We start from the raw sequence: 16,749 nt of genomic DNA, 5'->3' as shown, positions 1-16,749 counted from the left end.
TGCGGATGACGCTCATGGAAGCCGAGATGTCGTCGTATCCCTTGGTGGTGGCCACATTGCCTTCCTCGGCAAAGCCCTCGCTGCCGCTACTGCGACAACTGTTGCTGGCCTGGTCCTCCGCCTTCGCTGAAGAGGGCGACTGCTGGGTCTTGGACCCCTCCACACCACCGGCACTGGCAGAACTGCCTGCGTCTTGCCCGGAGGAAGGCGAACCGCCCCTGGGACTAGGACACTTGTGGTTGCCATCGCCTAAGCTCGTGGGTCGCGGTTTGGCAGACGTCTCTTGTTGGTTCTCATTCTCGTAAGCGACCTTGGTCTCCTCTTCGTCTTCGTCAGTGTCCTTCAGGCAGGGGTCACACTCGTCGTCGAACGTCTCCTCGACGCTCTTGCATCGCGTCAGGCTCTTCCGGGCCAACTTCAGGCGGGGGCAGAGGTCGGCAGTGGGCAACTCGCTGGCCTCCTCCTCCACCTCCTCCTTGATAAGTTTGCCGTTGACGTCGTCCTCCATGTTAAACGAGGGATTCTAAAGTATACTCTTCATTTTACGTACACTTAGTAAAAACTAGTTATTAGTAACACAAACATCACGTGGTCACGTCCAGAAACCTGAACAGTTGGTGTCAATGGCTTTTTTTTTTCACAACACTGATTTTCGAGTTTGAAGTTCAAGGAACTAAAACTGTCTAAATATAAGGATACACTTTCAGAAAAATTTAGCTTCCCCACAAATATGATACATATACTCTAAACACCGGAGAATATCTAATGATACATCAATAAGATCGATAAACACTTAACACAGTTACATTAAATAACATTCAATGACACCGATACACACTATGATAAACAGTTAATTTAAAAGTTATTGTGGATATGACACTCAGGAGAGGATTCCTATTTTCTGTTTCGTTGACTCTTCGAACAGGCGTTGCTTTGGCCGGCCATGAAATGACAGCTCCTGTAATCCTTGACGCAGGCTATGAACGATGACGTCACATGTCCGTTACTCAGCCCTGAAATAAAAGAAAAATAACTATCAATACCATTCATAGAAAATGCATTCAAATGGATAAAAGAAGAAATAAAATATTATTTGAATAATCCTTACGTCATACCTACACATAAAACAGAAATATGAAAGGGCTGGCTAGCAATTTACCAGAGGACGTCCCATTGATAACTGTGATAAAACTACTTTAAAGAGCTATTTGTCACTGCCATAATCTTTTTGACTTACACTATTATTCTGATATATTTATATTGATCTGTTTGTTAATTCATCCTGCGTTTTATATTTCCTTTGCCTTTTTCTGTTGGAAGATTGCTTTAAATACTAAATGGACCTTTCGGTCTCTTCCTAACGAATTTAAGCACATTATGAATAAAAATAATGATATAAAATTACTTATAATATAAAAAAAGCACAGAAAATGTAAATTTGGCCAAAATCAGATCCATAATTCAGTTATATCGCCAGCTTTATCTCGAGTGTCTCCCTATCCCCCTTTTGATGAAATGAATGTTGGTCAAGTGTTACGTGACCTTTCCTGAACAGGAAAATGAATTATCAGCAAAAGAGAGACACTGATTTTTATGACCTTTCCTTAACAGAAAAATGAATTATTAACAAAACAGAGACACTGATTTTTATGACCTTTCCTTAACAGGAAAATGAATTATTAGAAAAACAGAGACACTGAATTTTAAACTACCCATGCAGCCATAATCTTTAATGAGACAAGTATACGAGAGGGTTTTCTGAATAATTCAAGTTCTCGGAAATTTCCTTTGCATTTCTATATTCCCACTTTTACGTCACATTACAATAGATAATGATATAGTTAACATTAAATATACAGCAGACTGCTGGAAGACAGTGGCAACAACAACGAACTCCACAGTATCTTTGTAAGATGTTTATTTAATTGATACTTATTGAATATCCTAGATTAGCCGGGTATATCCGTGCTTGATATCGATAATTTGGAGTCTTCAGACATCCTTGGAAGCTATTCACTAAATCCACTGAGTACACCAGATCTTGCATCATTGTGAAAAAGAATTCTTTCTCCTGCTATTAATCAGGACTTGGAAAGATGAAAGGCACTAGGGTGATCTCGCCATCGGCCTCCCAAGAATACATTAATGATTATCAAGAGTAATATGACACGAGAGTACGGAAACAGGCTCCTGTTTTGGTACTATGACTTGAATAAATTAACAAGATAGTATGCACGGGTAATAATTAATCACAGAAAATCATATGAACACAGCGACGAGAGAGTTGAAAAAATATCATAGATCCGAACATAATCAAATAAAACTGCAAGGGCGCACTAAAGTAATTACTGCAAATATACATGAACAGCAAAATGAATCAAGCATCTGTGGCAACCAAGCAAAACAAAAGAAAAATAAATAATGGAAATTCTAAAAAAAAAAAAAAAAATCACTGCAGGTTGACCATGAATTACGAAAATGTCTGTAACCTGTAACCCTTTCAATCAAAAGGTTTCAGCCAAGAAAAACAACTTATATGATACTACAAGATGTCTAATTTTTCACATCATTAAAGTGGCAAAAAACTGACACGTAGAGAACTAAGACAGAACTCTATAGTAACTCCAAAAGTGCGTGCCTGCGTCTGTGGGCATGGGCAAATAAACATTTATCGAAGTGCATCTCTAAAGGTCGACCCAACACCAAAAGGTCAACGACCCCGTCAGATAGCTTGAGACAGAGAGATAGAGAGAGAGAGAGAGAGAGAGAGAGAGAGAGAGAGAGAGAGAGAGAGAATTTTACCAAGTTATTCCCATTTTTTATTTCTAAATCAGGAGAGAGAGAGAGAGAGAGAGAGAGAGAGAGAGAGAGAGAGAGAGAGAGAGAGAGAGAGAGAGTTTTACCAAAGCTATTCTAATTTTTAATCAGGAGAGAGAGAGAGAATTTTACCGAGTTATTCCCATTATTTTAACCAGGAGAGAGAGAGAGAGAGAGAGAGAGAGAGAGAGAGAGAGAGAGAGAGAGAGAGAGAGAGAGAGAGAGAGAGAAACTTACCAAGTTATTCCCATTTTTAATCAGGAATTAAAGACGTTAAAGACCTGTGAAAGGGGAGAACAGAAATGTTTTTACATTTCCTTTTCATCTCGTAGAAATTAATTACATTTGAGAGAGAAAGAGAGAGAGAGAGAGAGACGGAAAGAGATTAATCAATATCTCGACGGAAACCTGTTTTTTGCAGGTCGCCAGAAACAGGTCACATTCTACGGTCGCTCTTTTGCCGTTCCCTTCCGAACTCTTCAGATGTCAGGGAAAAGGAGGAGCGAGGGGAAATAGTAAAGAAATATATTCCTAACTCTTTCGTCCTATTTCAGTCCTTACTTTTGCACATCAGAAGGCCGAGAGCTCTTTTGAAACTGGATCCCTGTTTACTTTACCGATCTGTATTTATTGATTTGTTGTGTGTTATTCTATTTTCTCTCTCTCTCTCTCTCTCTCTCTCTCTCTCTCTCTCTCTCTCTCTCTCTCTCTCTCTCTCTCTCCACATAAAATCATCCTGTTCTGATAAGAGCTTGCTTTGCGAGTTAACTGTGGTTTACGCTTGTCCCACATGGAATCTTGCACATATTCGATAACATAAAAAAACAAGTAAAAAAAAGTGCGCCGAAGCTGTACAGCGCACAATGTTGTATGAAACTATCAGCTAAGGCCCATGAAACTCTCACTCGCGGCCCATGAAACTTTCTGCCATGGCCCAGTGGTGGCCTGTGTTGTCGGCACCTATAGCGGTGCCCGACGCACGATTATGGTTAACTTTAACCGTAAATAAAATAAAAACTACTCAGGCTGGAGGGCTGCAATATGGTATGTTTGATTACTGGTGAGTGCATGATCAACATACCAATTTGCAGCCCTCTAGCCTCAGCAGTTTTTATGGTAAAATTAGCAATGCTTCAAAACCAATAATAAATAACAAATCAATTTTCTATACGAGACATGGCGGTAACAAATGGCAATAACACCGAACCACAAATAACAATTCGCAATAAGATCTGAGGGCGAAAAGAAAAAGTGCGGATGGACACACAAATAACCATCGCAGTAGTTTTCTTTGACAGAAAACTAAAAAGTAACGAAAATTAAAATGACTCTTAAAGGCCAGGAAGAGTCGTCCTTACGGCAAAATATTTTCAAGTTACTAATTAACTGAAATGTAGTCAGCATGGCGCTGTCAGTATCTTGCAGAAAAACTAACCACGGGTTTTATATTTCCGCAGTTAAATGCTGAATTTCAATATGACAATTTCGCTGCGGCAATTTCCTATTACAGATATATATATTGTATATATATAATATATATATACTGTATATATATGAAATATAAAAATACCTTATCGTGCTTCTGAGTTATCAATAGAAGGATCCATAGTGATACTCTTGTTTAGCTCTGTAAATATTTCTACAATACATTTCGTCTTGCTATACAAGAGTATCACTGCGGATCCTTCTATTGATATATATATATATATATATATATATATATATATATATATATATATATATATATATATATATGTATATATATATATATATATATATATATATATATATATATATATATATATATATATATATATATATACCTTTTAACACTTTTCGTGCTTTCCATTCAGGCTTCATATCACTGTCCCAGAGAAAGTAAAGGTTTCCTTTACATCATCCGACTGTCCGTACATTTAAGAAATCATAACAGAGCAATAAAATAGAACAACATAGAAAACAACGAAAATATCTGAGAAACATATCATGCAAAAACTGAATTTCGCGTAATGCAGAGCAAAAAAATGTAAAACAATATCAATGCAATACTTATAAAAGCCCTTCACAAAACTCTATTCCTGTGAGCCTTTTCATATATATCCTAAATCCCTTGACTGTTTTGCTCCTTCCAAGTTTTGGGTGCATTTATCAATAATTCATAATCCCTGTTCTCTTTCCTTACAACGCACTACGCGCTAGGTAATCCCACCAAAGAAATAAAATTCTAATAACAGGTAATACTTCGCATGTGTGATAATCCTACTAAGGAAAGAAAGAAGGAAAGAAAAACGAAAAACAATTTCCACCATTTGGACATATGCAGGCAACCCTCGTCTGACAGACAAGAAGGGCCTGACAATATGTCCTGGAGGCGGTTCGGAATAGTGAAAGTTTTGCAAGAGGCAGGGGAATGGGGGGGCGGGGGTTAAAGTAATGTCCGAGAAAATGTGGTATATTTATTTATTATTTATTAAAAGAGAGGGTTAAATGGAAGAGAGAGAGAGAGGGTTAAATGAGAGAGAGAGAGAGAGAGAGAGAGAGAGAGAGAGAGATGCCGCAGACTTACTAGCCCATCCAAGAGCACACGTAATAACAATTACACAAGTGTGTAGATCCCGTTACCTAGTCTATTCTTGAACTGAGTGGTACCTCAGCTGGTAGTCTGTTCCAGAATGAGGCTATCTTGTATGTATCGACATTCCAAGAGCGAGTGATGTTGAACCTTTGCAGCTCCAGTTTCCATCGGTTGGATCTAACAAGGTTACGGCTTGCGGTATATAGTTACGAAAACAATTTCTGATATTGCCCTCCATAAGCTTCCGTTCACCATGAAACATATTATTCCTCGAAATAGACAAAGAAGATAAAATGTTCCTCTTATAATAAGATTATGAATCACGCAACGAATGTAATTTTGTAAGAAAAAAAAAAAGGAGAGAAAGTTTATAAAGACGAAGTTTCACGAAAAATTTCGAAACGAACACTGCATTAGGCCGATAAGAGTCAATGAGGATAAAATATTTATTTTATTTGTTTACTTTCTTTTTTGTGTGTGTTTCTAAAACTGAAAATAATTATCATAATTTATATTCCTAAAGACTTTGCACGTACAAGCTCAACAGCAAGGCAAATTAAAGTTCGTGGCATAAGGCCGGTGTTTGTGGATTTAAGAGTGCAGAACAGTTTGGTCTCAGCAAGATAACTTTTTATCAGTAAATAAAACGAAAAAGAGAAGGAAAAAATCATTTCCCTAGAAATGTGCGGCCTAGATGCACTGCTGTTCAACATCAACAGATCACTGTGGCTGCTCGCAGAAAAACCGTGACAAATGCCGTTGCAATTAAAAGGAAATTGTATACTCATATTCCAGCATTGAAATCACTTCTGACGAAGGAGCAGTTGGTATTCTGTGACAGGAATTTTGTGACTAAGTCACTTTTCGTGATGAAAAAACATCTTCGATGTGCGTGGTAGTTTTAATTACTGGGGTCCTACAAATACATGGAAAGTTGAACGTCACTGTAAATAGAGGGACTGTTAATTTCATATTGCTAAAAATCTGAATTTTAATAAGAAAAGGATTCGAAAATCAAAATATTTCCTAATTGCAGGCGTGTGAAAATTTGCGTCCTGTATCCTTTATCTTTTAAAGCGTTGCTATATATATAAATATATATTATATATATATATATATATATATATATATATTTTACATATATATATATATATATATATATATATATATATATATATATATATATATATATATATATATATATATATATATATTTTACATATATATATATATATATATATATATATATATATATATATATATATATATATATATATATATATATATATATATATATATATATATATATATATATATATATATATATATATATATATGTGTGTGTGTGTGTGTGTGTGCGTGTATAAATACCCAACGAAGTTCACACCCAGTAATCTTTCTGTATTATACAATGAAAAAATGAATATAAAGAAAACATACTCCCCCAGTACGGAACGAGCTGAAACGAGGGTTGCAATAAAATTCAGGATTCCAGGCGGGACGGAACTGGGCAGAGCTGATAATGATAATGGGGCATTCGATTCAAAGCAAAAGCCCTTCAGCCATCGCGGAAACTAATGGCACAAAGCCAGGCCTTTAATTGGCGGAGAACTTGAAAGGATCTCGAGGTATCTCGATTCCCGCTTCGCCATTTCAGCGAAAGAGGTGACAATCGCCGCGATGGAACAAACACGGGATTAATTGAAGGAGAACTGAATCACCCAGGAGATCGGGCGATGGCTTCGCCGCAAGGCCTGATGGAAGGGGATTTCAGTCCAAGGGCAAAGGGCGCGGAGTAAATCTTCAGGTCAGTGGAGAGTGTGGATAAGGGCATATGTGGCTGTACCATGGATGGGAGCCGTTTCAAAGGCGAATCCCGGTAACTACTACTACTACTACTACTACTACTACTAATGTAGGGCTTTCTGCGTAAGTGAATACTGGATACCTCTCAAATTGCATACATTTTCCAACACCAGACTATAACAACTCTAGATCCGACGCACGTAAATATTAGACAGATCGTAAAAAAGCGCATACTTCCGCCAAAATCAAAGCACTTGTTGTTGCTCCCGTTAAATTCGCTGCATAACCCACGAACAACTAAACAAATAATTAAAAATAACCTCCCTGCCGCAGGTAACAATGTATTCCCTCGTCGACAGCCCACTCCGCCTCCTCAAAACTTCATTAACATTCAGCGAAAACTTTCAGATGTGGAAAACACACAGAAAAGGACAGTAACTTAGGAATACGTAATCACCGTGCAACTTTGTTCGCACCACAGGAGGAACTTGTTAAGTTCCTAAACACAAATGTCAATAAGGACAACTTAAGTGACGCAGCGCACGACAATAAAACAAGAAACAATTTTACCCCGGGAAAATGGAGTTGCTGCTAGAGCCGGTAAACCCTTGCACTCGTAAATGATAAATTAACCTTATTGCTGCAAATTTATGTAGTAGCGAACAAGAAAAAACTAGCGTAAAGAAAATCCAAAATGGAATAATGGACCATGAAGACGACAGTACTGTAATCATTAAGTTATATATAGTATATATATACAAATTAGCCTATAAACTCAAGCCCTTTGCAAAATCACGTAATGTTAAATAGTGAAGAAATCCAACACGAAATTCTAAAACATGAATAATGAACCGCTCGAGGAGAGACAGTATTGCACAAGCGGGCCAGCTTTTCCTGCAACAGGCACGGTGGGGAAGAGGGGAGGGGGAGGTGGATAGGGGGCCCAGGAGAGCGGGACATCTCTCAGAGCTGAAAGCCTTTGAAAGCACGACACGGAAGAGTGAAAGGGGATTATTAGAACGGGAGAAGAGAAGACGGAGGAAGAGGTCCTCTGAAGGGCTTAGCAAGGGGAAAAGGGAAGGCGAGAGCGTTACACAAGGGCCAGATTAATTAGCGCCGACACGTGCTTAAGGGGGTGGGGGATGTCGCGGCTTATATTAAAATGAGAAGCAAAGGACAAGAAAATGGGATGTGCATGTCCATTCGACGCAATTCGTTTATGGCTACGATATATCTTTCTACGCAGTCTACACACATATATATACACTAAACAGCTTAATAGAAGGGAATGGTTCATCTAAGATTCAATAATTCAGGGTTTAAATGTAGCACTGACCGTTCGGTTGTGTGTACATACATAGTTTATGCAGCATATGCACTCACGCAGTACATTGGCACGTAAGCATATGCCAAACAAAAATAAGCAACGAGGCCACATAGGCATGACGGCATCATAAAAATAAGGAAGTTAATAAATATTTATGAAAACTATAAGCATACTTTTCGCCATACGCCCATCCTGCGCTGCCTCACACGGACAAAACCAGACCCCACAGGTCGCCTGTGGAAGAGCCATCAATCTTAGTCATCGGTAAGAAATAAGAAATAGGTTTTCTGGAGCGAAATGTTTGAAGATGTCCAGAATTTTTATTCAATTCGCCGCTTTCCTTCGTAAGATTAAGTCAGCAACGTGAACAGCACTCCAAGTATATTGGAAGGTGAGAGAGAGAGAGAGAGAGAGAGAGAGAGAGAGAGAGAGAGAGAGAGAGAGAGAGAGAGAGAAAGAACATAATTATCTACAAATTTCAAATCTTTTCTTTATATGAGAGAGAGAGAGAGAGAGAGAGAGAGAGAGAGAGAGAGAGAGAGAGAGAGAGAGAGAGAGAGAGAGAGAGAACATAATTATCTAAAAATTTCAAATCTTTTCTTTATATGAGAGAGAGAGAGAGAGAGAGAGAGAGAGAGAGAGAGAGAGAGAGAGAGAGAGAGAGAGAGAACATAATTATCTAAAAATTTCAAATCTTTTCTTTATATGAGAGAGAGAGAGAGAGAGAGAGAGAGAGAGAGAGAGAGAGAGAGAGAGAGAGAGAGAGAGAGAGAGAGAGAGAGAGAGAGAGAGAGAGAGAGAGAGAGAGAGAGAGAGGAGCAATAATTATCTATAAATTGTCTAAACGATTTCATCCTCACACTAGCATTATGACAGAAATACAAGATCCCATTACACACATGAATGAATAAAAAAAAATCACAAGCGAAAAAATGACTTCTCAACGAGTTCACATTTTTATCCACCACATCTAGTTGGATATTCCAACCCGTATGAAATTTTACAGGTTGAGAGAATACCTAACCTTTTTTCCAAATTTGAGGCGAAGGTCATTTTCCACACTTTACTGCCGAATATTTAGCCCTGGTGCACGCTATTATTTAAATTTATCTTTATATCTGGGATCATTTAAATTCTAAAAAAATCCTTAGTGGCAATTCAGATTAATTCATTAATAATCCCATCACAATATTTCACAGCAATCCATCTACAAGTTTGTGTGGCATCTATTGGACAAAAAGACAAGAAAATCTGACTAACAATTAGAGAGACGGACAAAAGAAATTCAAGATAACGCTGGGCTCAAATTAACAAATACAACTGGGCCCACACGCAGCCGTCGTGAAGATCAGTACGTAGGAGTATTAAAGGATACAAATAAAGCAAGTGGTAAAATACTGAACACTTAATAAAGGAAACATAACTTCAAAATTGGATTACATCAAAAAATACAAAATGGCAGACACAAAAATTGAATAAATTCGAAATGATTTATAATACAGAACATAAATGGAATCGGAAAATACTATTACATAACAAGACAAAACAAGAAAGCAAAACTGAAGCACAAGAAGTGGAAAAAGTGTCAAGCGAAAACTGAATCATGAAATTTCAAAGGATAAACAACAACCAGTCTTCGGGATTTCGTTAAATAACAGTTCCAATGAAAAATAACTGTTAGAGATCACCTTTCACAATGTTTCAAAGTAACGAACCCACAAAAATAATAAATATTTCAACTCCTCCTTATGTACTGTAAAATTACAAAACCGTAACGACTCCTTTCATTAAAGAAGACATTGCAATCATATACCATAAGCAAATTAATATTTTTAAATTTCGTATTTCATCGAAAACTAAACGCCCCATCCGTCTCCCGCAGCCCCCAAAAATTATAACTAAAATAAAATGTCACAGCAATCTTCCCCCACCTCCCGAAAAAAAACAAAAAACTCGCTACTAGAGATCAGAGAGAACGACAAGGATCGCCAATACCTCGCTGTGGCACGACCACTACCATCCCACTTGGAATAAAAAAAAGAAAAGTAAAAATCGCGCCGAAGTTTCTTCAGCGCAATCGAGTTTTCTGTACAGCATATAATGCGGTATGAAACTCTCAGCCACGGCCCATGAAACTCTCACCCGCGGCCCATGAAACTTTCAGCCACAGCCCGGTGGTGGTCAGTGTTGTTGGCACCTATAGCGGTGCCATACGCACGATCATGGCTAACTTTAAGCTTAAATAAAAGAAAAACTAGTGAGGCTAGAGGGCTGCAATTTGGTATGTTTGATGATTTGAGGGTGCACGATCAACATAATTTGCAGCCCTCTAGCCTCAGTAGTTTTTAAGATCTGAGGGCGGACAGAAAAAGTGCGGACGGACAGACAAATAGCGATCTCAATAGTTTTCTTTTACAGAAAACAAAAAAAAAAAAAAAAACGGGAATACTATTACGTCCAGAATCAAAGAAATGTAATGGAAGAGATACAAATTCTCCTCGTGAGCTCTTCAAATTAGATTCAAGGCTCAAAAGGGAATGAGCTTTGAACTCCATCGTTAAACCCTATGGAATAAGGTCTTTGAAAGCCGCTGGCAATGTAAAGGAAGGAAGTGTTTAGAAGCGAACCTAATTCTTATGCTAATGTATTCAGCTCTAATGCAGTTAGGGCGAAGGTGAGAGACCTAGAACAAACCAAATAAACTTCGTCAAAATCTAACAGTAAAATTCTATGTTTTCTCTCGCGACACAAAGTTGAAAATCACTTAATGATGTTTGAATTTATCTGACGACAAAGGTCAAGGATCCACAGATGAAATGGGAACAGTTTTCTTATGGAAATTTTATGAATGGCTTAGCGACTAAATGAAATTTCAACGACGTGGCACCAACAACAGCCACGGTAGCCTAAGCCAATGCGTATACTGAAAGAATTAAAATAGAGAAATGAAGATGGTACTAAAAAGAGTCGAAGATATAAGTCTAGCAACAAGGAGATTTAGTGTGTATGGGTGCATGAGTAGGCTGGAAACGGCCGTTAAACTCTTGAGCAAGGTGGTTAGGCAGTAACTACCGCCAGGTAGGCGGGAATACCCGCCTGCCCGGACGTAAAAATTGTAAACATTCCAGTTTGCTTTCGGCCATCATGCGTTGGTTGCAGACGAAGTTTCGGATCTCCTTGCCTGACTGTCGTTAAGCTCTTATTATCTCGGTGGGATCTTTATGTATTTTGTGTACATATTACGTGTGTTGCATGACCTTCAAATGTTTTCAAAGAAAACATGATATTGTACGATGATTTTTATTGATATCAAAATTTTAACCAGACATGCTAAATGAGTAAAGACTTTAGTCTCTTATAGCTTGGCCCGATGGTGATGTTCTTATAAATATAAGCTTCTTTTGGCTTAGCTCATTTCTTAAAGGAAAATGACGCAAACCTGATTAGCATCCAACACACCCTTCTTCCTTGAAATTTTCAAACATTAGGAAAAACTATAAAAACCAAAAGCAGAAAATTACTGTATACGGAATTAAGACAATATAGTCAACACTGCATTTAATTCCTATGAAGTATGCACACTCAATTTTCATTATCTACAATAAAATACTAAATATATGGAGAAATATAAAAACAAGAAATAATCATTATATGGAGAAATATAAAAACAAATACAAAACATCAAGAAGGGAAAGCCTAAGAATGAATGAAAAGACAGAAAAACCCGACACAGAAACCAGCTCTATATCAACTGTACCAAAAAAAAAATCAGTAAAATATTTAGTGCATCTGAAATAAGTATATGAATGATTGCACAAATGCAAGAGAAGAATAGCAAAGATTACAACAATAATCTTATTTGAGCAAACACAAATAAAACCAAGTAGGTGAATAAAGGAATAAAATTTAGTATAAAAATCAATTAATGACCTGCAGTAAGCAAAATGTAGTTAAACAGTGCGATGACTTGAACCTCAAACTGTTAATAAAAACTAAAGTAATGCGAGACGCAGAAACCCCGACACAGTCAAGGCAATAAATCAATCCATCTTTCAATGAACGTATAAATAATAGTATGAAACTCCCAAAGAATAATAGTATGAAACAAAACAAAATAATAGCATGAAAAAAACACTGACACCCACATAACAAGGAACAAACACGTGAATATCCCTTCCTCCATATAAGTCCAGGTAACAGAGAAAAAGGGGCGTCCAATTACCCATATATAAGTCACAACCGAAACCCACACAAAAATACCAAGGCGGATCGATTTACTTATCGCTGACATACATATCAAAGAATATGATCCCCTTAGGGCGAGGGAGTCACGCTCAGCCTGAATAACCGAAGACCGTACGGGGCAAAAAAGCAAACAAATCAAAGGTCACTGCTATCCTAGAAATTACAACGAAATATGTGTGTGTGGTAAGAAGCCGAGCTCGCGTTTGTAAGGCACTTGCTTCGCGTCCGGCGTCAACTGAGTGGCGAGGATTGGGCGTAGGGATTGCAACCTCACCACTATATGCTTGTTGATAACCAGAAGGATCTTTTGCATTTTGTGCCACGCCTTTAGGGTATTTATACATATGCATATATATAATCATCCATTAGGTGTATTTATACATATGCATATATATAATCATATATATATATATATATATATATGTATATATATATATATATATATATATATATATATATATATATATATATATATATATATATATATATATATATATATATATATATATATATATATATATATAAAATATATTTTAGCCAATTGGTAAAATCCCTTTTTATCGTTGTTTCTAATCCTGGCCGGCGCAGCAGCCCTATCAACTATAATTCCACTTGGGTGTACGGTACTCTGAAGGTTTAGTGAATTCGATATCAAAAGATATTTGTACTCTAATATTTGGAAATATAATCCGGGTATGTCAGCACGTACGTGGAGTTTGTGGGTGGATGCTTACCTAATTCTGCTCGATTTTTAAGCGTCTTGAATAGATTTATCGGATCGAGTTTTTTCGCTACCAGATTATGTGTCCCTTTCAAAAAATTTTTGATCTTATCACAACAATTTTTACCGTCTGTATATTCATGCTATTTCATATTCCCTATTCAGCGTTATTTTTCCAAATCTTTCAAGTTCTTCTCGGCGTATGATTAACCCTCAGCTTTAAAACCAGGTCAAACCAGTGGAAATTTCCAAACGGTATTTTTTTATCAAACATGATCCGGTCGATGCCACATAAACAAGTTCTCGATTATTTATTTATCAGCATTAAAACATCGCATCTGACGTTCTTCTTCTGTCAGACCAATTCCTCTTGATATAAAGAAAAATATTCTATTTTCTGTTCCGTTACATCACTGTCTTTTGTTTCAAAATAATCACATACGAAAGAACAATACGGCAATGCTTCTAAAAGTTCTTTATTTTTTTTTTAATGCTCGCGAATTAGTCTAATCAGACGTAGCGCCTGCAAACCGCCGGCAATTGGATTACCAATGTTTTTTTTATCATGATTATGACGACCGTACAAATCTCTAGTCTTTACGCTGCTTGTCTGACAATTAGGAGATTCGTGATCGATGTTTTCAAGTGCATTAAAGAAAGGAAAAAATGTAAAAGCTATTTACACAGATGTCAAAGGTTTCCCCTATTTGTTCTAAAACAATAGCTGCAAAAATATTAAGTTCGGCTTTAGACAGATTTGCACTATTTAGAAAAAATAACACTTCTGGCTCTTTCTGGAAACTATAAAATATGAAAAACTAAAGCACATACAGGAACAAAGAATAAATAACTATAAAATATTTAAGAGTATCTTGTCCCTTAACATCTTTTGTATGAAATGCGTCGATAACTTGCTAAAAATACATAAGAAATAAACACAACCTTTTTAAAAAGGTAACAGAGGGGCGAATGAGTATGGGCTCAGATTCTGAGGCTCTAAAAATTCAGGAAGATTCCTTTATGATCTACGTCCATAGTCTTTAACTTTACCAAAAAAAAAGTAAATAAAAATAAAAATATGGGAGTTCAGGAACTACTTCCAGAAAATTCTGAAGTAACCAAATTATTTCCTTCGTAAAAATTAACTAATATACTAGGAATATAAGAAATTCATTTGCTTTGTGAATGTCTGGTCTAGTAACCTAGCACGAGAACCTTTATATGTTATTCAATACCACAATATAGGAATTTGCTCCATGTCGCCGGGAGGACTGGACACCACATACATAAATAAATATCACATTAGTGAAGCCTGGTCAACCTCAGCAATTCTGTGATGGTTATTTGGTCCACTAGACGACCAGGCCATTGCTGGTTAAGTTGCCCAGTCTTGGAGTCTTCAGATTACACTATCAACTCTCTGAGTGCCAGGATGAGGAAGATATACAATATATCCTCTACTCAAGTTCCTTGAAGAGGACGTCTACACAAGACATAATTTTTTGTTCATTATTAATGTTGTTTTTATCAAAGTTAGTCTTTCATTTTACCCTTATATAACCTTAATAACTGTAGTTAACTCTGAACTGTACAAATGTCATTACATAAGAGATTTTTATGAAAATTATTTTCCATATTACAAAATAAATCCGCAGACTACGCATTCCGGTATAAATGTCCAACGTTACTGACATGACCGGTTACTATAGGAAATCGATCAGTCAAAAGCTTGTCAGATTCCGTGTCAGACGCCATCATTTGAAAAATTTTTGTGAAGTCATTATTGCAAATCAATCAGTCAAGTCAATTCGTTTCCTTGAAAGCCATCAAAATCAGAAAAAAATAAGCCCTATATACATATTTTTTATTATTTTTATATATAATATATATATATATATATATATATATATATATATATATATATATATATATATATATATACATATATATATATATATATATATATATATATATATATATATATATATATATGAATTTTATCATATCACCGTGATTCATATACAAGCATTAAGCTACAAATGTCCTTTAATATCCAATTCGCTAAGGTCTGAGGTGACACTGTAATCCTAAGTTTTGTTCTTCCGCGGTTCGAGCCCACGAGACGACGAACTCATTATCAACTAAAAAATTCCCCTTCGGCTAACATATATGAAAATATATTATTTCCGAGGTAGAGCGAACTGGATATTAAAGGACGTTTGTGGCTTAATGCTTTTATATATATATATATATATATATATATATATATATATATATATATATATATATATATACATATATATATATATACAGATATATATATAAATATATATATATATATATATATATTCCATATATCAAAACGTTTATTAGAAGTTCCCAAAACATTTTTATGGTAAGACAGCATATCCCATCACCACCTGACAGCGCTGTCAGTTAGACATCACTAACCATCATACCTTGCGAGTCAAATATTCAGCTTCAGAGCCTTTTTTATGGAATGTTAATACTGCCTGACATTTCTCTGATTTTACTGGAGTTGTGCTTCGTAATAAAACACCTTTTTTTTTTTAAATTGAAATACCGAGAAATTTACAACCTAATGGGTCAAAGCATGTAGCGCTGCAAGTTAAAATTATTATAATTAATCTAATTAATATACATCTAAAAGGAAAAATTATCAAAATCAAAAGAAATTTTCTTTTATCTCTAAGGAAAACCAACCAAACTGCTGTGTGTATATATATATATATATAATATATATAAATTATATAGATATATACACATATATATTATATATGCATACTGTAAATATATAAAATATATTATATAATATATGTATATATATATATATATATATATATATATATATATATATATATATATATATATATATATATATATTTATATACAGTATATACATATATATATATATATAAAATATATATATATATATATATATATATATATATATATATATATATATATATATATATATGAATATATATACATGTATATACACCGTATATAAATATATATACACCAATTTGGAACGTTAGTTTTCCTTAGTGATAAAAGAAAATTTCTTTTGACTTTGATAATTTTTCCTTTTAAAATGAATATCAATTAGATTAAATATAATTATTTACCTTGCAGCGCTACATACTTTGACCCATTTGGTTGTAAATTTCTCGGGATTTCAATTCATAAAAAGTTAGTTTATCACGAAGCGGGACTCCAGTAAAATCAGAGAAATGT

General features: G+C 35.7%; 1 long non-coding RNA gene across 1 annotated transcript in view; it reads right to left on the bottom strand.

Moving 5' to 3' along the window:
• Nucleotides 1-873: 873 nt before the first annotated feature.
• The window catches only part of LOC136847753 (uncharacterized), a 103,908-nt gene continuing 88,032 nt past the window's right edge, over nucleotides 874-16,749 (bottom strand). Inside the window, exon 3 of the long non-coding RNA XR_010855823.1 lies at nucleotides 874-1,013. This is a non-coding gene — a long non-coding RNA (uncharacterized lncRNA). The remainder of the gene's footprint in view (nucleotides 1,014-16,749) is intronic.

Source organism: Macrobrachium rosenbergii, chromosome 17 (assembly GCF_040412425.1).
Source record: "Macrobrachium rosenbergii isolate ZJJX-2024 chromosome 17, ASM4041242v1, whole genome shotgun sequence".
NCBI classification, from domain to species: Eukaryota; Metazoa; Arthropoda; class Malacostraca; order Decapoda; family Palaemonidae; genus Macrobrachium; species Macrobrachium rosenbergii.
This window is presented reverse-complemented; position numbering and strand designations above follow the sequence as displayed.